The 26,065-nt window shown below is 37.1% G+C and overlaps 1 pseudogene; it reads left to right on the forward strand.

Annotated features, from left to right (window-relative positions):
• The window catches only part of LOC149219403 (protein disulfide-isomerase pseudogene), a 68,788-nt pseudogene extending 67,636 nt beyond the window's left edge, over positions 1-1,152 (forward strand).
• The last annotated feature ends 24,913 nt before the right edge of the window (positions 1,153-26,065 follow it).

The raw sequence follows: 26,065 nt of genomic DNA on the forward strand, positions 1-26,065 counted from the left end.
TCTCTCTGATGAAATTGACTATAGATGTTTTTCCTTCAATGAAGACTTAAAAAAAATAAATTTCTTGGGATTAATCTTGTCACATGATAATCCATGCTTCTTTTTGTTTGTTTTCTCTTTTTCCTTTGAAGATAGCCCAGATTGATAAGCTATATGGTCCTTGTGAGATTGTTATTTCTTTTATGTGATCTTTGAATTTTTCTGCAAAAAGGAATTCTAATTCCCTATTAATATCAAGCTTCTTCCAACATTGTGATGGCTCGCTATAAAACTTTTATAGTAAATATGATGTCTAAAGTTGCAAAAACTGTCTCTAGGCTCCTCTAACCATCTAGATTTTAGAAAATTGGATCTGAATAGAAATGGAATCACTACAAATTCCAAGTGTAGAAATCTTAATGGAGGAACAGAAAAGAAACCCAAGATCATTCTTTCAAGGCAAAATCTTTCATTTCACAGTTTAGCCACGTTTCCATCAAAACAATAGATGAGCTAGTCTTAAAAATCATGACTTTTCCATTATCATGGCTAAAGTTGATGCTAATGAGGAAATAAATAAAGATAATTTGGCTAATGAATATGATGCCAATGGCTTTCTAAATCTGAAGATAACTTAGAAGGTATGGTCAAGTTTTCAAGACTATATAGGTCCTCATGAAGAAGAAGGTATTGTGAAGTACTTGAAAAAGTAGGTTGGTCCTGTATCTATGGAAATCAGATCTTCAGAAGAGGCCACTAGCCTTATTGGTGACAAGAAAATATTTATAGTTGGAGTGTTCTAAAACTTCGAGGGTGAGGAATATACCAATATCAATATTGTTACAAAGACATTATGTTCAGATTATGAATTTGGTCATACAATCGATGCTAAAATCTGTCCTTTGAAGGATTATGCAATAAAACTACCATTTGTTCAGTTTTTTAAGACTTTTTGATGAGTGATCTTCTCACTCTCAGGATTTCAATGTTGATTCATTAGAGAAGTTTGTCAAAGAATCTAGTATGCCCCTTGTAGTAGTTTTGACTAAGGACCCTAATAGTCATCCTCATGTAATCAAATTCTTCAATAGCCTAGATTCCAAGGCCTTATTCCTTTTTAATTTTATTGCACACAATGCAGAGGAATTCAGAGCTACATATGAAGAGTTATAAAAATCTCATAGAGGAAAAGGATTGAAATTTCTCCTTGCTAAGCTTAAGGCTAGGCAAGGTGTTCTATAGGTGTCAAAATGTCCATTGTCAATATTACTTGTTTGTTTCCTTTAGAGGGTTCTCTTGAAGCTCACCTGAACTAAAATCATTCTTAGTTTAGAATAAGAATGACAGATTCACTATTTCACTTATTCCAATTACATAAGTTTCATTAGTAATAATTTGTTTGAACTTTGTAGACTTGTGGGAACTTTTGCATTCTTCATTGCATGATATTTTTATTTTGTTAATATGAGTCTCTATTGTACTTTCTTGTATGCTCATGTAGGAGAATATTGGGAACTAAGGTTATGATTATCTCAGCATGTTGGGCATCCTTTCTTTTGTTACATTTGTTTTTATACCATCCTCTGATGCACTTGGTGTGTTAGCACTTCTTTTTATAATATGAGAACAATCGTATTTGTTGTGAGTTCATAAAATTATGGTTCATTTCATTCACTCTATTTTCATAGAGGAATGTGAAGTGATCTTATATCCTGGGGTAGAATATATGTGAAACGTGCATGTATCATGCTAATAAACTAAAATGAAAGAAAGGTTGACATCTGGTGTCTAATTCTAGCAAATTTTAGCCTCATGGGTTAGCTAGTGGTTGAGTGTTGTGGCATGTAATAGGTCTCGAGGTCAATTCAAACATCACCATATCAACTAAGGATCACCACAATATCATGAGCATTAACCATGGCTTATGTCACCCAATGTTACTAACAAAATCGACAAATTACCTAGTGATGGCCTTCTTGGTGGTGCTAAAAGTTCCTACACCAGGGTCAGCTAGGGACTATCGAACTCAATGAAATGATCATTTACATGTTAGTTAGCCATTGTGATCTTTTTATCCCAAGTGATATTTGCAATGTCAAGATCTTCAAGGTGTCAAGAAGCACATTACAAAGGATTTTTTCTTTTTATTTTAAACTGCGTAGAAGGTGATTGTTTTGTTGAAATTAATATGAATTTCCATTTCTTAAAGTCAATGATTTTCTGATAGACACTTTGTTGTTTTTTCTCTTCTAATTCCTCTTCTTCTTAGTGTTGAACCAAATCCAAACAGTGACATTAGACATCCTGTCTCTTTCCTAAGTAACATAGTAAATTACATTGGCCACCTTGTACTTGTTATCAATATTTATGTAAGACAGAGTTGTGTTTGCATCATCTAACACTTGAATTTCATTTTATTTTGAATGTTTATGTGGTCGTTGGCTTTCCTATTTTTTCAATTAGAAATATAAATCAGAGTATGTAGTTCAAATGTGCCATCAAAGCCTTTTTTGAAGTATTTATATTTTATCCATATGCATGGGGTCTACAATAGTTAAATTGCACTTGGTTATTATTGGCAATTGAGTCCTAAATCATATTTTGGGCATTTCCTTTAAGTGAATTCACTAAATGACATTAACATTAATTACTATAAGTAAGGGCTTTTGGACATGCAATGGTAGTTTGTTTTTAAATTATTTGTAACTTTATTGAGATATGTGCTTCCAGTAGATTGGAAGGGTGATGGAACTTTGCTTTCTTAATTATTCCTACATTGATATATATATGAGTTTGAGGGGCCTTGCAACATGTGCATCTGATCCAAGGGGTATTTTAAGGTGAATGGTATCTGTTTTTTTGCAACTTTTGGATTGACAAGAATTTGATAAGGTGAATTGTATGCAAATTTTAATTGATTTTATTTTTCCAAAGAAGGAATGAATAAGTTTCTATTTCATGGTTTAGATAAGGAAAATACATAGAAAAGTGCTTATAGCATGCCATATCACCTCCAGAAAGGAAAGGCATGCCACTTGGTGGCCACTTTTCATAAAGTTTCATACAAAAATACCTATGATCTCTCCCAGGAACATAGTTAGAAAAAAAAAAAATATGCTTTGATGAGAAAGGAAGTTTGTCAATGGGAGAAGAAGCTAAGGAACAACCAAAGAACATAAAGTAATTTTGATTTATTGCTATCACATTTTCCTTGTAGTAAAATTCTTTTTTATTGTATGTAGATAGATTGTTGATAGGCTTTGGAATGTGAGCCATATCTTTCATAGCAAGTCTCCCACTCCCTCACGTGCCCTTCCTCCTCTAAAACCTTTTATAAGGTAGTTACTGCAGTAATGTTGTTGAGCCTCTGATGTTAGTCATGTGTTGTGGTAAATCAATGTACCAATATATGTAGTTGAGATATCTCTGAAGCACTTGCGGGGAGCTCTTGTACTGTAAATCATGTGAGTTTCCTATTCTTAGATTCTTATGTTTTTAACCTTCGGAATATAGCTTCATCATAGTTTTCTGAGGATCCATATTTGCATGGATGTAAGTGACTTATAAATCCCTATAAATCTTACCTGCAACTTACCAAAGTCTCTTTTTAGTGGAACAGATTTCAATTACTATTGGAATAATGCTGACATATTTATTTGGGTTTGTTTCATGGAGGCTTCTGGCAGTTATAGGTATGTGATTAGTAAGAAGGATTTATAAATTTATTGTCTCTTATTGTCTTCTTCTCAAAATATTAAAACCAATAGCTCCTAGGATGTCATGTAGAGCTATTTCCTAGCGTTTTGTTGCTTATTGATCTCTCCATTATCCCAGAATCTCCAAGGTTGATGGTAAGATTTTAGAAAGCTTGAACTCCTACAGTAAATGATATGAACTACATAAGTTAGAGAAATTTTGTGTGCTATGTTATGTAAAAGGAAAATCTTATCTAATATTTGATCATGATGGGAGTAGGTTAAAATAGGCAAGTAGATATATTTCGAAGCTTCACTATAGGATCTTCATGGCCCTGATGTTGATATTTCAGTTGAAGAAGAAGAAATTAAGGTACAGGGCCTCTTGTCTTTTAGCATTATGATCCTTTTGTTTATTTCTTCTCTTAATCTAACTGTGTATTAATGCTCATTTAGGAATTTTTCTTTCTTATTCTAGTGTTGTTTCCATTTCTTGCACATAACATTGTGAGTTCATCATACACATATGTAGTTTGTATATTGGTGGAATATTCCTTCCAATGGATATTTTAGAGTAAACAAATGACTAAATCCTACTGGGTTAGATACCCTACTTCATCTTCCTTTGGGAAATTTTAATTACAATAGGACATTACAGGGACCAATGGTGATTTCATATTATTTGTTTTTTCTAAGATCGGTAGCAGGTATATCTTGTTTATCTATATTCTTATGAAAATGGCAGCGGGTTGGATTTTGAAATGCATTTGGGTTGTTTGAGGGTCATTTTCTTCTAGTTATAAAAATACATTAGGAACTATTTGTATTTACAAAATCATGCATGCACTCATTGGATTTACAAAATCTTGCATCCAATAATTGGATTTACAATGTTAGTTTTGTAATTGATGTAAAGACCATCATTCATGTTTTTCCCAAATGTTCTATTGGCTATTTTTTCAAGGTTATAATAACTTTTATTTTTGGTGTCTCAGGTTTCATGAACGAGGGAGAGAATTTTCAAGAAATGAAGTGCGAGCATTTCAGATTGGACCTGGTGGATTATTTTTCACTGGTGATGGAATGGGAGAACATAATGTATGGAAATTGGCTACCCAAAAAACTTGAGAGCCTGAGATGTCCTATAAGTTAATGTTGTAATCAGTGACCTAAAAGTTCAAATTCTATTGTGAAGCTTTTTTTGTAAGCAACGGTCTCAAGTTGCAAACATACTATGGTCACTCCATGTAAAGTGACCCATGTCTATGTTGGCCACATCCTCAACCATGGCCTCAAGTTGCAAACTATTATGGTCACCCATTGGTGTAAAAGTGACACATGCTCTAGCCACATACTCAACAACGGCTTCGAGTTGGAAAGCTACTATGGTCACCCATTCATGTCAAAATGACCCTTATTCATGCTTTCCAATTACAAAATTGTGGAAACCCCACTCGCTTGAAGAAGAAAAAATAGAAAAGGATGGTTGAAGGGATATGAAGAGTCATAAATTACTAACCTTCTTACTATCATCAGTAAAAAACTCAAGAAAATCTATTAAATGCAGATAGAAAATTGAGATAGGCGTTATTTGACAGAAATTAGCAATGAGATTGATTTTCCTAGTAAGATCAAACTGTTAATGATCTAGGTAGCCATGGTACTCTGTGATTTTTTATAAATTGATAAAACAATGATAATAATACTCAGCATTTCCATTTCAAGGTGGTTTACTCAAATTGGATTATTGGGTTTTTAGGGTAAATTGTTGTGTCACATGGTAAATTTCTCTAGACATTGTTTCGGTTCCTGGTTACTTAAAACAAGAAGAAGAAGGCGTATAAGATCTTTAAAAGTGTGGACATTGATTATTATTTTTCTTTCATGTTTTCATTCTTGGTTTTACTAGCCCAAGATTCTCTATTTCACTAGGTAAATGTCACATAAAGTACTAGTTACTAGGGATTGAGCTCATTGATTTGAGAAAAGCTTACTAATCATAAGTAAAGATTGATGATTTGTAAAGAGATTATTGTTATGTGCTTTCCTTTACCAAATTACCAAATGGATTGAGGTTGTTGATTTATTTTACCAAATTACCAAATGTGTTGTGGTTGTTTAATTTCAAAAAAGTTATTATGGCTTGATGTTGTTGATTTGTAAAAAGATTGTTGTTCGTGTCTCTCCTTTACCTAATTTTGGTTTGAGGTTGTTGATTTCTAAAAGGTTTACTATTCCCTCCTCTCTTTTACCAAATTATTGAAAAATGCTCTTGAAAGAGTTAGATCTTTAGTCCATGAAGAAATTTTTTTTCTTTTAATTGCTCCTCTTGTAAAATTGCAAATGATGATCCCATTCCTTCTTTACCATATTTGTTTTGTTCAAGAGTTGGATATTTAGTGCTTTATAAATGATGCACTCGTTCAATTTTTTTCCTCTTTCCAAATCAAAAATAATCTAAGGAAGCATGGGATAGCTGACCCACTGATTTTTTGTTATGCCAAAAAGCAGAAGAAACAGAGCAACATATCTTTCTCTAATGTGACTTCACAAGGCAAGTTTAGTAGTTCCTTCTACAAGGCATTAGTCATCGATACATTCAACACACATCATGCATGTAGTTGTTTAATAATTGGTTTTACCACTATGATGGATCCTTCCACCAAAATCCATTCTTCAAAGTTAATATACCATTAGGTGTGTGTTATATAGATATATAAAGTCCAATATGCAAATTTGCACATCTGATGTAGGTAGATTAGAAATTTTTCTTTGGTTGCACATGTCTAGTATATGAAGCTTGTTAAAATGCGTCATTTAGTGAATTTTTTTATTTGATCCATGTTTCCTCTATATTTCTTATTTTATTCATTAATTTCAAACACCTGTAGGTACATTTTACAAGGTTATGAACAATAAAAAATACAACTTCTTACTAAGGATGGGGACATATACAACAAGCTTGTGTGTTCTTTAGCTCGAGAAATATTTAGACATGAGGATGTAAAAAAAGCCCTACTTTTTCTTCTTATTGGTGCCCCAACTAGAAAACACAAGGATGGTGTTGGTCTAAGGGGGCTTGACACAAGTTCAGAGCATGTTGCACGCCAAAAAACCCCTTAACCATTGGCCCTTTTGGTAACAACCTAAAAGCAGATCGTAGTTTCATCGGAGTTGGTTATGGGAGATTGCAGAACCAGGTTTCAGCAACGACAAGGATATGCACGTAGTTTTTTCCATGTATTTACTTATGTTGTCTATCTTCCTACAACTTCACATACATGTGTTGGGTGTGGAGCATGATTATCTTCTGTATTCAAAGGTGTCGCCACATTGGACCCCAATTCGTAATGGGGCGGCAACGCTGCCCGTAAAATATTTGCTACAGTGGGGGTCCAGGGGGGGTGGCTGTGACCTTTGGGAGCCCCCCCGACAAGGGGATCCGGGGTAGCGCCCCTGAAGCTAACAATAGATGTAAAATTGCCTTGTAAAATGTTGTAATTTCGTAGTCAATCTGGGCCATTCATTAGGTGGATATTTGATGGTAGAAGTTATGTTTAATTTAGGGTTTTTTTCCCTAAAAGGAAACCCCTCATTATATATGAGGAATTGTATTGTGTCTATGTAGATCTATATTCTGAGTGATGAAGAGAGAGGAGATTGAGAGCGAAGAGGGAATTACAGCGTATCTGTTGTAGGTTGTATCTCTTCATTTTTTTGGATAATATAAAAGGAAGGACTAGATATTTCTCTTTAGACATAGACCAAACTAGGTGAACCACGTATATCTGTGTCCCTCTTGTTTTATGTGTTTTTTGTGTTTATATTTCTGCAATATTTTATGTGTTCCATTGCTCTGTAATATTTAATTTTCTAACAACATGAATAACTTCATGTTGGTGTTCCATATTACAGATTAGTACTTAACGCATAAGCATAATAGAAAACATAATAACATGTATTCTTTCACATAATTCAGTAAACAATATGCATAATGATATCAATACCAAAAAAGAATGAATATGGAAATGTACAAAATACTTCACCAGAACTTCTTCTTTATTAAAAATTATGTTCAATACATTCCCTTTACTAACGTGCACACCCAGCTATAGGTGGTCTTCACACACAACTGTAGACTTTTCAAGGACTCCATGCACTCAGTTGCAGAGCCTTCCCCCAAAATATAGACTCAACATAGAGAATACAAATAATATATTCTTAGTTCTTCTATCAGGATATCATTTATACAGTATGACATATCCTTTAAATAGACTTCCTTACTAAAAGACCACGGTCCACATACCATGGATCTGATCAAACAATGACTAAAACACAATACCTTTTACAAAATAAGGGTCTTTGACCTACCCTAAAGCCCCAAAAACATCGCGTGATGAATATAACTTTGTTGACTTTGTGAGCTCCGCTCCTTAAAATGCAGAATCTTTGACTCATATTTTGGACCAATTTGGGTTATGCCCAACGGGCCCCCAACACTCACCCGTGACTCGTCCTGAGTCACTCAGCCTCAGTTCCCTGATCATCGCTGCAATTTCGTTGTATACTGCATTATACTATTGGATTGTCTCTACCATTTGTTTCTCCTATTTATTTGTTTAATCCAATAATGCCTTTGTGGTTGGGCCAGTAGTTTTATGTAGTATCTCTGCCTCCCTTTTCTTCAATTCTTTAAGCTTTTCATCCACTTCCTGAGATAGTGTGAGCCCCTCATCCTACCATGGCTAAGCCCTTGCTGGAAATATCTACTCCTTCGTCCAAAGCTCATCTATCTTCTTTTGGAGGTTCTTTCCTTCAGTAATGTTGGTGAATCTCTGCAATATTGGTAGGGTCTTTATAGCTACCAAGATTTTGTCACATTGTTTATCCTTCACCTGTAATTCTTCCTTGATCTTTTATATGTTTGGATCCTCCTACAGTGAGGTCCAAATCTACATCATGTCATCAAATAATTTCTTGCAATCTACCAGTGTGTCGGAGATACCTTTTAATGTTTCCTCTAAATATTTCTACCTCTGCTCCCATACCTATAGTGGTGTGATTGGATGAAACCATATTGCAACTCTGATATCTATACTTCATACTCAAACTTTATCTTTGCCAATGTATTCTTTGATTCCTTGATCGCAAGGGCAAGCTTTGCAACCTTCTCTACTGGTGGTTCCTCCTCAACAACCTTCACATCTGGGACTGTGATGCAACTTTCCTCAATGGCTTTTTCCAATTGTTCTTGTTATTGATATGCTTTGTCTCTTCACCTAGTCACCTCCTCCAACTCTTTCTTCAGTGCATCTTTCTCCTTTTCCATTTGTATCTTCTTCAATGAGGTTTGTTGTTCCTGCTCCTACAGCTCATTTGTTAAAATTTGATCGATTTCGTGCAACATATGAATGGACAGAGTGGAAACTTCTGCTGAACTTGTTCCCTGGTGAGCCACTTGCCCTGCTGAAGGAGTTGGTCTGCTTTGACAACTCGATATAGTTGGATATTCTGTTAGCGAGTGTTCTTGATCTGTGTGTCCATGATCCGATCAGTTGCATCTTGTTCCATGCAATCTGGATTTAATTCTGTGGGTTTGAGCTGTTCTGCAATGTCAGATGTGTCTAGCAATGGTGGAAAGTATGGCCGAAGGCGGTCAACATTGAACACTGGGTGTAGGCCAAGGAATGGGGGAATGCTGAGCTCAAATGCATTGTCTCCCATAGCCTTAGTAATGGCGTCAGGACCATATCAGAGTGGTCTCAATTTCCGATAGGCTCCAGTAAGGCGTTCCTTTTGCAAATGCAACCAGACTTTGTCGCCCACCTGAAACTTGTGTGGCACCCGATGTTGATCATGTCCCTGCTTGTACTTGGCATTTGATTTCTCAAGAATGTCATGGACCTGCTGGCGAATATGTTGGATGCGCTCAATGAAGTTGGTGGCCTTATCTGTTTCGGACTGGACATGAGCTGAATTCATGTGAGTAGCTGCAAGTGGCATGGCCACATCAATGGGGCATAGTGGCTGGAATCCCAAACCCACCTGAAAAGGGCTATGACCAGTAGAGCTGTGAAGAGCTCGGTTGTAGCTGTGCTGAACATAGGGGAGGCTCTCGTCCCACGTCCGTGGATGCTTTGAGTTATACGTGCGCAGAATGTGCGCAATCATCTTATTGACAACCTCTGTCTGGCCATCAGTTTGAGGATGGAAGGCTGTGGACTTCGTGAGTTTGGTGTCCAGCATTGACCAAAGACTGGACCAAAATGTGCTGAGAAACCGACTGTCCCGATCTGAGATGATAGACTGTGGGATCCCAAAGTGCACCCACACTCGTTCAAAGAAGAGTTTAGCAGTGGCTTCTGTTGTGATATTATTCTTGCAGGCCACCATAATGGCCATCTTCGAGAACCTGTTGACGACCACAAAAACACAGTCATTTCCATGCTTAGTGGAAGGAAGGCCTGACATGTAATCCATGGAGATGGATTCCCAAGGTCGACTAGGGGTAGGCAACGGGGTATAGAGGCCGTGCTTCTTAATGGTCAGTTTGGCAATGGCACAGGCAGTACATGATCGGATGTACTTCCCAACGTCCTGTCGAAGATTCGGTGAATAGAAATAATTTTGTAGTACTGCCACTGTTTTCTCGACCCCTAAATGCCCAGCAGCCCGACTGTAGTGTGCTTCCCAAATCATCTTGGCACACTCGCTTGAAGGAACACAAAGGTGACCGAGGTGGCATAATAGGGCATCCTGGAGGTGAAAATCTGCAACCTGCCGACGCTCCAAGAGTGTCTGGTATGTGTGGCCAAATTCTGGGTCGCTTTTGTAGAGAAGTGGCCAATCAGAAGTCTCATGCCCACAAGAGTTGAGCATGGTGGTTAGCACCATGATCAGTGGTCGACTGAGGCAATCTGCAACATTATTGGTGCTGCCCTTTTTATACTTGATATTCAAGTGAAACTGTTGCAGGTATGTAGACCACTTCTGATGGCGATCATTCTGCAATTTCCCTTGGGTCTTTATGAACTGTAGAGGTCGGTGGTCTGTGTGGATGACCGTTTCCTTCCCCAAAATGTAATGCTTCCATTGTTGGCAGGCCTGTACAATGGAATACATCTCTTTATCATAAGTGGGGTACTTCCGGACTGTGTCTGAAAGTGTTGCACTGTGATATGCCACTGGATGTCCATGTTGAGTAAGGACTGCCCCAATAGCATAGTCAGAGGCATCTGTCTCGACCTCAAATGGTTGTTGTAAATCTGGTAACGCGAGCACTGGTGCCGTGCAGAGGCGATCCTTCAACTCCCTGAATGCCTTATATTGAGATTCAGACCAAAATAATTTTGCTTTCGCCCCATCCTTGGTGACTTGACTCAAGGGCCAAGAAATATGAGAAAACCCCAACACAAACCTGCGGTAGAAGTTGGCAAGACCTAGGAAGCTGCGGAGCTATGTTAGAGTGGTTGGAGAGGGCCAATCCTGAATGACTTGGATCTTGGCTGGATCGACATGCACCCCCTGTTCATCAATGATGTATCCCAGATATTGAACCTGGGTCATGCCAAAAGTGCATTTCTCCAAATTGGCACATAGCTGGTGTTGCCGCAGTGTTTGGAGAACCTGTCGGATGTGGTGGAGGTGCTCTTCCCAACTCTGGCTGAAGATCAAAATGTCATCCAAGTATACTACTACAAAGGAGTTGGTGAATGGCCGCAAGATGTCATCCATTAGCCTCATAAAGGTTGCAGGAGCATTCGTCAATCCAAAAGGCATGACCAACCATTCGAAGAGGCCCTCCTTGGATTTGAAGGCAGTCTTCCACACATCGGAGGGTTCGATTGGTACCTGGTGATATCCCGACTTCAGGTCGATCTTGCTGAAATATTTCACCCCCTTTAGTTGGTCTAGGAGGTCATCAATTCGCAGGATCGGGTACCTATTACGGAAAGTGATCTTATTCAGCGCCCGATAGTCAATACAGAGTCTCCACGTCCCATCCTTCTTCTGTACCAACACGATCGGGCTCCCACAGGGCGATGAACTCGGACGGATGTGACCTTTCTGCAGGAGCTCCTGAATCTGCCTCTTGATTTCATCGTTCTCCAAAACGGAGCGCCGATAAATTGGTCCATTGGGTAGCGGCGCACCTGGGGTCAGATCGATGGAGTGCTTGACTTGACAGTGCAGAGGAACCCCTGCCGGGGAGGTGAAGATGTCCTCGTACTCCTCCACAATCTTGTCCATCTGTAGTTGTCGTGTAGAGGGGCCCCGTTTGGAGGCCGCGGCCACTGTCTTCTTCTTTCCTTGAGGGCGTATCATCAGGAAAACAAATTTCCTAGTTTTGGAAATGATCTTACTGTATTGTTTTGCAGTAATCAAAGAGAGGGCGGCAGGTGGTGCTACCTCTGGTATCCTGAACAACTTATTTCCCTATGTAATAATAACAGCACGGGGCCTTGATTCATACACAGCATGTCGCTTCCACAAGTATGGTTGTCCTAGTAATACATCACAAACTTCAAGGGGAGCAATGTCACACAATACCTCATCCGTGAAGGGCTTGATGTTGTATGGAAGGCGACACTGTTGTCTTACGCGAAGATCGCGTCCTTGGTGAAGCCACCCAATGGTGTATGGTTGTGGATGTGTTGTGGTCGTAAGCCCAACCGCTTCACGACCTCTGCTGAAATGAGGTTCTTTTGACTCCCGCTATCAACAATGAACTGTATCGGGGAGCCCTTTACCCACATCTGGGAGTGGAAGAGACGCTCGTCCTCCTCTGGATCTTCGGGTTCATTTTTCTGGATCTTTGCGGTAGCAACAGTGGCACTGGGGTCCGCATCAATGATTTGCTTCCCTTTTTCATACCCCTTATCGGGTTCTAACTCAGAGTCGGAACATGCATCTGATTCTGAAACCTTTAGCTCAGCCACCAGTGACTGCTTGGCCCGACACTCGTGTTGTGAGTGGAGCTCTTATGGAACTCGCACCATTTTCCAGTGTCCCTTCTCGGCTTCGCGACGCTGTTCTTTGCTTGCAGCTTCGGCTGGTTGTCTTGGGATGTCCCGCCTTGGCTTTGTCCTTTGTTCTATGGTTTAGGGGCACCTTTCCCCTGCTTTGGATTCGCAGATCCAAAGTCTCGCTTCTTTTGTTTAAACTTCTGTTCGACCTTGACGGCATACCGGTATGCTGCGCCGAGCGAGGGGATGTTTAGGAATTGTATTTCTTCCTGGATGTACTTGTGCAGGCAGCCACGGTATTTGAGTATCAAATGTTGCTCCGAATCCTTGATACCCAACTTTATGCGAAGGGTATGGAAAAGATTGGTGAACTCCGGCACGTCTTGGTCCCTTCCCTGCCGCAGCGTGGTCCACTTTATGTATTCATCCTCATAGCTCCCAACAGGGTAGTACTGCTCCTTGATGGCATCCCGGAATGAATCCCAGGTGGGTGCGGCTGAAAAGAGTGATCCAGTACTTTCATCCTTCTGCTTGCAGTAGGTTTCCCACCAGTCCTTGACGTGGGGGGCTGCTTTGAGGAGAGCAAAAACAATCTTTTCCCGACTCGAAAATTCATGAACAGAAAAATAACCCTCTAGCAGATTTAACCATTTATCTACGGCATCTGCGTCTATCTGACCCTCGAATATGGGGATTTCAAAATTAACTTGTACCTTAAAGGGTGTGGCGTTTCCAGAGTAGCTGCTGGAAGCTGATGCGTTGCTTCTGGGTAGCCCCTGAAGGATCTGGGCAAAGCTGTCCATCATCGCGTTCCGTTGTCGCTCGAGGGCTTCTTCGAGCAAGATTTTGATGGGATCTCCTGCCCCCTCGTCTTTCTTCGCGTCCGCCATGGGAGGCCGTCGGGATTTGCGAGGCTGGTCTTGCAAAGGTTCAACCAGTTCAAGCCCTAACTCCTTATATCCCGACCTTGTTGGGGACATGCAAAGAAAAACAGAGAAAAAGCAGACCACTCTGATACCACTGATCCGGATTTAAACAGGAACGCAACAGATTACAGAGATAACCATGTACACAAGGATGCAGCGGAAATAATACTTCATTTCATTAATGGAAAATAGTGAAATATGCTTACAACCAGAAATGGAAACAAACTAGGTAGGGCAATGGTAGCTTATCTCTGAGAAGAGATGTGATGGCTACATGCCTCTGAACTGTGTTACAATGAGGCTCGAAGGCCTATTTATTATTGAGAAAACAATGGAAAACCCTTAACATTCCAAAACCTAACCCTAGGAGATGAAACGCCAAACTGTGGGCCCCGTTTGGGGGTAAGTTGGTACATCAACTTCCCAGGGTCGTAACTTTGGCATATGATCTCCGTTTGACGTGTACAATAGCTGATTAGAAAGATCTATCCGAGCACTATCATTGTTGGAACGAGAAACATGGGTCCATTGGCCGCCGGATTCCCCAAAAAACGTCGTTTAGGGCCTCAAAACGGCTCCGGAAGTTCAAGACCCGAAAAACTGCTAAAAATAGTAAGTTGTGCTACAATTAAGGAAACTGAAAATGCTGAGAAAGACAATGGTGGGGGTCCAGGTGGACTTGGCAGGTGGCCACCAATATCCACCTGGATCATGTTTTTAAGAATTTCTTGTAATTATTATACATATTTATTGGAATAAGAGAGATTGTACACCTCTCTTCCTCCATCATCTAATATTGTATTGCAGGCAAGTGTTATGATTTTGCACGTCCCTTAAGGATTTGATAGGTCAATTTCATAGATGAAAGATTTTCAAAATCAATATTTAAAACTTCATATCTACGAATATGAAATGAAACTATTCAAATGAAAATGAAGTGGGAATTCACTTGATATTGAGTTCATCTAGTGAAACTCAAATTTGTGAAGCTCGCTCTTAGTTGCTGACCAACAACACCAACAAACCCTACAACATGAATCGAGATCTAGGAAAAAGGAATGAAGCTAATCATCAAAAGAAGAATTCAAGTTTTGTACCATGAAAAGTCACATCCATTTCCAAAGAAGCCTTTCATAATCCATATTCTTCATGATTTCATCCATCATCCCTATTGTATATTAAGCTCTGCAATCATGGATGTCGAAGGCCAGACTTATTATTTATCTATTTACTACTAAATCATGACTTCAACCTAACCTATTTCATAATATTTTCATACTTCCCTACTCCATTACACCCCACCTCCATCTAGAAAGGAAAAGAATTATATATATATATATATATATATATATATATATATATATAAGATCAATAATAATATAGGAGTTTGGTTGTGAAAATCCAGTAAATTGGCACAACACAAAATCGAATTCATATCGGAAAACCAACTTGTTTGGCCAATATGAATTCTCTATTTTGTTTTACCATTTCTTAAGTTTTATTTTGCAAGAATCATCCTCCAGAATAGCAAGACTTGGGGACAAGTCTCAAAATAAGCAAGGGGGAAGATTCGTAATAAAACTATGAAATAGTTTGAATAGTTGTAATGAAGGGACCTAAATAACATCAACATTTGATGATCCTGAATAAATATCAGATGTGAAAACATGAAAGAAAAAATAATTCTCTACATTTCATTAGAATCTATCTTGGAAGAGCCATCATTATGATAATGAAGACATCGCTAACCATCAACCAGTATTTTCACCAAAGGACATCAATATATTTACGGGAGTAAAAGTACAGTAAGAGAGAAAAAAATTTCTCTTAGAATCTCGATTTAAAAAAAAAAAAAAAAAAAAAAAAAAAAAAAAAAAAAAAAAAACTAGAAATTGTTAAGACTAATTTAGCTTGATATGCATTCTATTACATCCTATATCCTACCTTCATTTATATCCATACCTACACACATTTTATTCATTACCCTACCATACCTATACTCATTATCCTATCCATCATAATCATATTTCATTTATTATAATCCCTACAAAATTCCTATCCATTATCCTTTCCTACATTATCCCCATTCCTATTCATCATTCCATATACCATTCCATTAATCATAAACATTTTATAAACATTTCTAATCAGAAATAAAGGACTCAATGCTTCTCCCCTTCAAAAAAAATTTGGTTGACCTATACACACTATACAAAGGTTAATGTCATAATAATATTAATTTGATTTTAAAAAAATGACCTATCCTATAGTCATTTTTAAAAACAAATTAAAGCGACAAAATGAAATGACAAACCATATTGTATGACATAAGGAGTGCAATATAAAAAAATGCATAATTATAAAACAAATGATATATGCCTACGATATATGCAAAGGAACGAAATCAAAACAAATGGAAAGGTGGGAATAGAAAATGATGAAGGCATGCATATGATCTAATGAAGGCGGCCATGAATGATATGATAACGTGATTTGACAAGCTTGTACACCATGTGAAAAGAAGCCGGAGCCATAAAAAAAATGTAGAGAGAAATGCTAAGAAGAAAAAGCCAAAGCTAAGCAAGGTAGCGTAGAAATAAAAATCACAAGATAGCTTAGAGATTTAATTCTTCATTATATTCGAAATATCTCCATGCATGAAAAAACGAGTATATTTTTATACATAGTAACATGATTTCCATACACCATGAGCACATTTTTATGAAAAATACGATGCAGAGTGAAGGATTTTCGAAAAAAAAAAGAGCATGAGTTCATGAATATTGTAAAATGATTTTACACAGTGATTTTTTTTTTTTTAATACAAACAAGCTTGAATAGAGAGGAAGCTGCAAAAAAAAAATTATGCGAGGAGATTAGAGGAGTTTGTGGAGAAATAAGGGAGGAATGCATCGATTTAATGAGAAAATTAAAAGTTGAGATCTCATGTTCGCCAAGTCAACCGAGCCTACCAACAAACTCCAAGAATTCTGCAGAGAAACAAGGTAAGAAATCATTTCCAGATTTCTCTCAGTAGTTGAACGGATTTTAGAGGTAGATAAGCTCGAGTTGGTGTTTGAGATATGTCATTTTGTAAGGAGTTAAACTGTAGTTATAAAATCAAAATCTTGCCACCATTAAAATAATTGTGCCACCTATGTAATGCGGTGATCCTCGGAGCTGTTGAAGAAGAATTCTAATCAAAATGGAATTGTTAAAAATAGGAATACAAGTCATTAACTCAGAGCTAATTACAAGTTTGCTTCTGGGTCAGGTAATCGAACTTGAGTTTCGAATTTCCTCATGCAATGTTTCAAGTACACTATTCATTAATGCCTACATGGGAGAATTACTTCGTGAGATGTTGCAGAGGCGGTATAAGACATCAATAGAAAATATTGCTTTGATATGATTCAAACAGGTCAACTATTAATAGTAAGGTGTTGAAATGAGTTCCCAGTAAAACAACGGGCTTCGAGATAAAAAAATAAATAAAAAAAAAAAGAGAGAGAGAGAGACTAAAATATGATGCCAGTTTCAGCTATTTCAACAACACTCCATCAATGTTGCCTGGATATGTTATTTCATCCCCGATTTTCTCTCAATCAGTGGCTTAAGGACAATGTTGCATTAGTTTTGGAGGCTAAGGGCATAAACCATGGCCTTGATGGTTCTTGAAGAAATATTGGCCTTGTTTTGTAAAACTTAGTTAACCTTAAAAAAAAATGATTGTTAGCATAGATAATAACTCTGAGTTTTAAAAGCAGTTGGAAACCTAAATTTGAGTTTGAAACTCCAAGTGACAGCATTGATAACGGGAGAAATGAGCTCTAAAAAAATTATGAACAAAGTGTGAGTTGTTGGTGAGTGAATTCAGCATTAAAACTAAGAGATATATGTGTGTTTCCATAAATCGATTTCAGTGTTGGAGATAGATTGTCGTGGCAAAGAGGAATCGATTTCATTACTAGAGATGGACTATGTATGGTAAAGAGAAAAAATCGATTTCCTCCAAGATTTTGATTTCTCAAGAAGCAGAAAACACCTATGCAGTCAAAGATAGAAGGAATCGAGCCAACTTCCAGTGGAGGTAACAGGTAAGGATTCAGGCACCATATCTTCTAGAAAACATTGAATTCAACTACAATTTTAAAAATTTGAAATTTTTAAGAAGACACAATTTTTTGTCATTTTTCTAAGCAAACGAAAATGAAATTTGAAAAATGAAAACATGGGTTTTCTTCAGAATGAATCCAATTAAGCTCCAAGCAAGAAGATTTCTAAAATTCATTGTTATTTGGGATATTTTCCTGGTTCTTTCAACCCTCATTCTCTAGATTGTGTGGAGTATTTGAGTTCAGTTAAGAATCAAGGTCAAAGATTTGTTTTAAATTGGTTGTCATTGAAAAATCCAAGTCCAAGTCCAAGTTACATGGATTTCAAATCAGAAGACTCAAGTTATCTAATTGATAGTGTAGCCGAAGTGCATTGGTGGAAGTGTAATCTAAGTCTAAATAGATATTTGCTGGAAGAATAACTTAAAAATTCAAGTTAGTAGAGTTGGTTTCATAACATATCTAGGGAAGCATAATCAAAGTTCAAATTAACAAATGTCTAATGGTACCATAGGTTCAAGATCAAAGTTCCAAGTGTAAGATTAGGATTAAAAAAAATTACAAGTACAAGACCCTAGTTTCATTCTTATTTAAACAAAATGCTAAAACAAAGCTTGTGCAAAATGGTGTCAAGTGGTGTTGGTGAGTGCACAACAGTGCAAAAATTATGAATGGAATTTTTGAAAATAAAGTGTTAGTTTCCAGAGAAAAGGGTGGTGTCAGAAGACTGTAAATTCAACTATATCTCTCACAGAAATCAATTTTTGAAAGAATTACAACACAAATATTGCTTTTTGTTCCAGAAATCGATTTTTGAAGGCATTATAACGCAAAAATTATCTCATGAATATTCAACAATGAAATTTTATTTGAATTTCAAACCAGGAATTTGACATCACAAGTTTAGAAATAGCACTTTATTCTCAGTGACCAAAAATTCACATATTAGTCCAGAATTCAATATTTTAATTCAAAAATTTCTCATCATCTTTGTGGGTATTCAACAATCAGAGGTTTCTTCTTGTTTTTATAGACTCCATGTAAATTAGAAATACTTTGTCGTGATGGAATATCAATAGGCAAAACAATAGGGAGGTTAGCATGTAGAGGCAGAATATCAAAGTGGAGAAGCCAAGCATGAGGACATGCTTGAAGATTAGTAAGGGGGAGATGTTGGCCCTCATTTTTTATCAAATTTTTCTTATTAAAATCCACCTAATTTCCATCATTTTCCACATTATATCATCCAAATACACCTTATTTTTACCATATTATGCATATTCAGGTATATAAATTAACTTTTGCAATTTTTAGATGTTTTTACAAAAATTGGATTTTAAGTGCATTTTTGGACAGGATCAGAAATTCCCGTAATGGCTTCATTGAAATCATACTTGTAGGACACCTGGGCATGAGCTAAGCACATTTCTAGAAATCTTGGGAACCAAGATTGAAAGAAATCCTATTTGTTCAACCAAATCCAGCTTAAACAGACCCTGTCAATGCTGGTAAAACAGGACCAGTGATTCAAGAAATCCCTAGGAAATAGGCCAAAATTAGTGATTTTTTGGATTTTTCCAAATTTTGTGTAACTAAATGGGTGGATTCGACCAAGATAGATAGGATTAGGATAGATAATGTTTTTAGAGACTTTTTAGTCAAGTTTGTTTATTATTTCTCTGTTTAAGCCAAGACTATTGAAGGCTTAAGCAGGTAGAATTTATGAAATTTGATTTTGAGACTCTTTGAAGAGTGAAAGTTATTTGAAGAACCTGTTTCATTTCAATTTTTTGTTCATGCTTGGTTGATTTACTAAATTTGTTGTAGCTAATATTTCTTCAGGTGCTCAAGGCAAGGGTTGAGGGCCCCCACACCAAGCCAAGTGCACTTCTTGGTTAAATTTTCATAGTTTTCATAAATTAGTTCTTGTTTCAAATGTATTTAGATGTGTAATGAATTTTGAATGAATATTGGTTTAATTATAATATACATATGGAGGGACACACAGGAATTTAAGTTAAATTCCCCTTCTATTTTATCTTGAACTAAAACTGAATTTCATTCTCATTTTCTCATTTGAAGTTATTTTTGCATTTCTGGTTTTAAACAATGGTGATTATGATAGAGTAGAATTGTGAAGAAGGAAAACCTGGTCCTCCTTAGTTAGGAGTTGTTTCTTTTACATCTTCTGCATCATAAACCATTGTTAATTAGTTCTTTTAGATTTCTCTTCATGGAAATAATATTGTAGGGAAGCCCAACCATGTTCTCCTAAGTTAGGAGCCTCATCCCACATATTATTTAAGTGAATTAGAAACTACTTAATTAAATCTTATATATGTAATATGCGTTTCTTTTAATATTTCTATTTCATCTTCTAAAATTGACTACCATTGGAATCCATAGACTTTGGACATGCTTCTAAGTTCTACATACTTGGATTAATAATAAAATACGTGCATTAATTTACTCAATAAATTGACCCAACAGTTACCTTCTTCTCTTTCATGTAGGTTTTAACCCTGTACACAAATTACTTGCATACGAATTCTAAAACACAGAAAATAAACAATGCGAGAGCATAACACATAGAACACATATACACAGAGATTTTCCCCTAGATCCCAAAACCGGGACTACCAACTTGATTTTTCAGTCTGTTCCTTTCAATGTTACAATACATATTTATACATGCTGAAGAATCCAATACCATGGACCGAAAACCATCGCGTCGAAAACCATGGATCGAAAACCATCGCGTCTAAAACCATGTGCAAAAATCATGCACAAAACCATAGGTAGGTCTGCCCAGCCTAATATAGGGTCCAATAGAAAATTTCACGGGGCAGTAGTCATGGAAAGAATAACACAACCAAACATTTCACTACATCCAAGCTCTTCTGGCACCCTTTGCTCCATTTAAAATTCACATCATTCTTTAGCAATTTCTCCATGGGTGCAGTTATCTACACATACCCCTTTATAAACTTCATGTAGTAGCTAGTGTGTCCCAGTGTCGTGCATAGTTGTCTCATTGTTTTTGGTGCTGGAAGGTTCACAATAACTACAATCTTCACAGGATCCACCATTAATCCCCGTTTACAAACTACATGTCCCAAAAGTATACCAAATGGTGCACAAAAGAGACACTTCTTAAAGTTCAATGTGATTTGGTACTACCTACATGTATCTAGCATCAACCTTAAGCTTGCGACATGCTTCTTTTGTAGACCAAAGACTATCCAATTATCAAAATATACTTCGACAAACTTGTGTATATATTCCTTGAAGGCCGCAATTACAACACCGGAAAATATAGTAGGAGAATTATTTAATCCAATAGGCATCATTGTGTATTGATAAGAGCCCCACTTTGTCACAAAAGTCATTTATTTCTATCTTCTGGTGCAATTCTAATCTAATGGTATCCTAGAAAGTCATTCATGAAATAATAGGACTCATGTCCTCCAAAATTGTCCAATACTTCATATGTAATTAGTGTAGGGAAGGGGTCATGTAGGCATGCATCATTCAATTTCCTTAGGTTTACACAAATTCTGATTTCCCCTTTTGCCTTATTTCCCTAAACCACCATGGGACTTACCCATTATGACTCCTCAACATGTTAAATTATCCCAACTGTTAACATTTTGTCTAATTGTTCTTTCACCTTTTCCTTGTATTTTTGATTCAGTCTATAAGGTCTCTTATTGATAGGCTTCTCATCTAGCTTCATAGGAATCCTCATGACACCCAAATCCCCTAATATTCCCTTCATATCTGAAAACTTAGTAGGGAACAACTCTTGATATTCATGCAAGAGATTTGTTATCTTGTTGACTATGTCTTCATCCTCTTAATCTCCTATTGTTGTGTACTTTGGCTCATCCACTCACCCTATATTCACCTTCCTCATCTTCAATGGCTTTGTTATATCAGGCATCTCTATCTTAGGTCCATTTACTTCATGATGACCTTCTAGCTCTTTCATGTCAATTTTGTGAGGATCTTCATCCTCTTTCGTAGTGAGAATATAGCATTCCATTACATTATGTATCAGTGTAGCCTAATCAGGTTCCCAGATAACTGGAACTTCATTTTCAAAAATCTTCTTCTTAACTATATTCAGATTTGCATCTATATGTGCACTATATCTTCAAATTTAAATTTAATTATGAATCCATCAACCATTTCTACCTAGCTAGTAGTACCATGTCAAAGCTCGGTTTCTAGATACCAATTATGAGGAATTTTCTCTAAGGTATGGATGAAGCCATGCACTCATTCCTCTTGTAGAATTTATCCCCAAGCTATCATACAAAGTTTTATGTGGTCTCTAGGATCATTTTGGCCATCATACTTGTCTATGATCTCTGTTTCTACTTGTCCAAATCTTACCCACATCAACCTTCTACTTTTTTTTCCAATCTCCTATATTCTTCTTATGAGTATCCCACCATCTAGCAAGAGTATCCCTTAGTTCTTGATCCAGAGTTAGTAGTCTCTGGCATTCAGGGACTCGTCTTTCATAATCTCTAAAGAAAGTATTTACACCACCCAAACCATCATATAAAGGTAAATCATGTACCTTAGTTGTAATGTAGTGCACTACTTTAGTGATCCCTGTACATCACCTTGTAGACACTTCATGCAACTTGTTTTGCCAATTTTCTAATTCCTCTTCTGAATCTGAAGTGCATGAACTATCTTGCTCCCAAGGCAATTTTCCATCCACAATAGGGTTAATCCATTCTTCTTCTTTTGTTGTTATTTGATAAATGTTGTTGATGTCATCCACATTGTATTCTTCTCTGACAGGTTCAGTATATCTCACTCCCTCTGATGGATCCAATGGCACAATAACTCTCATATTATTGCTTTCAAATATCATTTTCCTTTTCTTCGAGTTAATTATAGCCATTTTATCAAATTCCCAATATAGTCTGAGCAACGCGATGTATGGATTACTATCATCCATAATCTAAATCACTTCAAAGTCAGTGGTAGTACACACTCCATCAATGTCTACTATGATGCCTAGAAATCTTCCTAGAGGGACGATCTTATGTTGATTCACCATCTTCAGCTGGAAGGTTGACCACTGTGGCTTTGTCTTACCCATCAATTTCCAAGTTTTTTTCGACAAGACATTTTCATCAGATCCTAGATCTAAGATAACCTAATCCATGTCATATTCCCCAATTTGCATTGTAAGCCTCATTTCCTTTCCAGTCTGCTTCTTGTGTCTATGCAGATTATTCATTATGCACATCTCACTCTACGATACCTCTTTATGAGCAGAAGAGTCTATCAATTCTTGAAATCCCTCTACGAGCCTCTGATTTCTCAACAATTTTCATGCAACATTGTAGAAAAGACTTCAAAATATTTGAATCCACATCTTGTGTCACAACCGATACTATCTCATAGTTATCCTTCTACATTAGTTTTGCGGTAGAGGTCGAGGCTTCATCATCCATAAAGCTTTGCCTCGTCTCCATGAATACTTGCTTTTCCTTAATGATATCAAATGATGGATCTTTTTCAGTAGTTTTTCTAACCCATTTCAGTTCAACTTTCTTTTTCCCATTAGCTTTATCATTTCCAGTTGCAGCTCCAATTCTTGTTACAATGTCGATGCATGGTTCATCCTCCCTTGCCTTAGCTGTCATCATATGGATTTGCTGTAGGCTATTGATTTCTTTTCTCTTCCAACTTTGCAATAAGGACACGCCATTCTTCTATCACATGATTAAGTGAATTACAGTAACTGCAAGTTGTTGTAGGGTTTTGATAGTCTCTTGTGAAGTGTTCATCTTGTCCACAGTTGTAAAATATAGTTTGGCCATGTCCTCAACTAGATCCTCCTCCGTGTACTTGTCCTTGTCCTTCAATTCCTCCTTGACTAGTGTGCCTGCCTAGCTCCTCGTGTGTATGTCCCTTAGCTTGTAGTATATAAGTATCAGCAGTGTGCTCCATCATTAAGTCATAACTTCGGAAATTTTACTCATCATGGTCTACTGATCTATAGAAGTTAAAAAATAGTTGCTTCGGGGTATGTACATACTTTTGTAATAGGTAGCAGTTTTCAAAGCGATGTTGGCCTCTCATTCTACAAATATCACACCACAAACATGGGTTTACTAGATTAGGTGCTCCACTTGTAATATAATCTTTGAACATGGGGAATTGATCATTATAGTGACCCTTTTCTTTTCCTTTTGTACACCATATTTTTTATCTGCCCTCTCTACCCTTCTTGAGATCCTCCAATTCCAAGGTCAGATTGGCTAGATGACTTTGTATTTGTTGTACTCCTGCATGAGTATCTCCAATCAGCGAAGCTTCCAGCTTCATTGCAATCTCTAATGCTTTAGCTTGAGTCGCGATCCTCTGTTGTGTCAAAGGTAACATAATATGTGGTAGTAGTGCAGCTATGAACCACTCTTTATGTTGTTGTGGGGGTGTATCAAAGCTTACTTGACCCATCAACACCTTGAATTGTTGATCCAACTCCCACACAGATTCATTTATTGTCTATTTGATTTCTTTTAGCTTTGTGATGCACTGTGATTCTGAATTTGGCTTCTTAAATTTAGATACCAATTCTTTATTAATTTCATCCAACGAAGTAGTTGGGTCATTCACAGAGTACTTCGTATACTAGGTTAGCGATCTTTATTACAACAACGTGATGGGTTGTGACTTGTTTACATCATCACTAATGATTTGTCATTTTGTCCATACTACATCAGATACAAACCATAATTGATTAGGATCCTCTGATCCCATTGCTTTAAAAATAGGTAGCTTAATGCGATCGTCCATTCTCCTTCTTAGGGGGCTAGCTAGAAGGGGAGGAGGTGGAGGTGTAGGGGAATTATAGGGAGGCAGATGGGACGTAAGGGGGGTGGATGGATGGGGAATCCAATAGATTCCCTAATTCTTCTCAACTCCTAAATTCGACATGTCTTTAGGATGGGAGGGGGAATGTCATGGGGTTATAGGATTACTTATTTCTTCTTCACTCTCAGATTCCCCTAACAAGGGACTATAGTCAGTTTCGGTAAAAAAATTCAGATCTATTCTGTATCATTTTCCACTTCGCGTAGGCCCTGGTTCAATCTTATTTCCACTTCACCTAAACATAAATTTGACTACATTCGTAGAATCCACTTTCTACACAATAACATCTTAATCTAGAGATTAAAGTATCTTAAGAACTTACCTTGTGGTCCTTTGAAAAAACTTTGTTCATCTTCACTATAGGACACGATCATGTATATCGCGAACTCAGTGATAAATCCTTCAAAAATGTTATCAATCTAGAAATCAGCAGGCCTAGAGATACTGTTACTGACATTCTTGAGTCATCATATCTATCCTGGATTCCATTCCTTAGGCTCATCATTCCTGAAAGAAGTATTATGCTCTGTCAACTTAGATACTCACTTGTACAATTCAATGTGGAATGAACCAAAAAATATTTTGTATTTCTCTTTGAAGATATACTTCTGCAACCAGCCTTCAGCTAATAATTGAGGGCTCCTATTCTCTTTCTTTTCAAATTCTCTTTCCCTTTGTTCAATCCATTCCTAGATTTGCTTCTTCAATGGGTGCCAAAACATATCCTTTAAGCATATCCTGGTCATGGCAACAGAACCATTTTTTGGTTTAACGGGACTTGACCCAACTTCAAACCATGTTGCAAACCAATAAAACTCTCAACCACTAGACCTTTCGGCAAAAACCTGAAAGCAGATTTTAGTCTTAACGAAAGTGGTTATGGGAGGTTGCAGAACCAAGATTTTGCATCCAAAGGGATATGAACACTGTTTCATCTGTCTATTTACTTATGTTTTCTACCTTCCTACAACTTCGCATACATGAATAACTTTGCAGTGATGTTCAATCTTACAAATTTTTACTTAATTCATAAACATAACAGAAAACAATATAACATGTACTCTCTCACATAATTCAGTAAATAGTATGTATAACGATATCAATAACAACAGAGAATGAATATAGAAAGGTACACAATACTTTTCCAAAACTTATTCTTTATTAATAATGATCTTCAATACATGCCCTTTCTTAACCTGTGTACCTAGTTGTAGGTGGTCTGCGCACTCAGTTGTAGACTCTTCAAGGCCTCCATGCACTCAGTTGTGGAGCCTTCCCCAAAAATACAAACTCAAGATAGAGAATATGAACAATCTATGCTTAGTTCTTCTATCACAATATTATCTACAAAGTATTACATATTATTTAAATAGACTTCCTTACTACAAGACCATGGTCCACATACCATGGATCCAACAAAACAATGACTAAAACCCAATACCCATTACAAAATAAGGGGCTTTGACCCACCCAAAATC

Source organism: Pinus tabuliformis, chromosome Q, assembly GCF_031772625.1.
Source record: "Pinus tabuliformis cultivar Carrire ecotype Pingquan chromosome Q, CPIR1, whole genome shotgun sequence".
NCBI classification, from domain to species: domain Eukaryota; kingdom Viridiplantae; phylum Streptophyta; class Pinopsida; order Pinales; family Pinaceae; genus Pinus; species Pinus tabuliformis.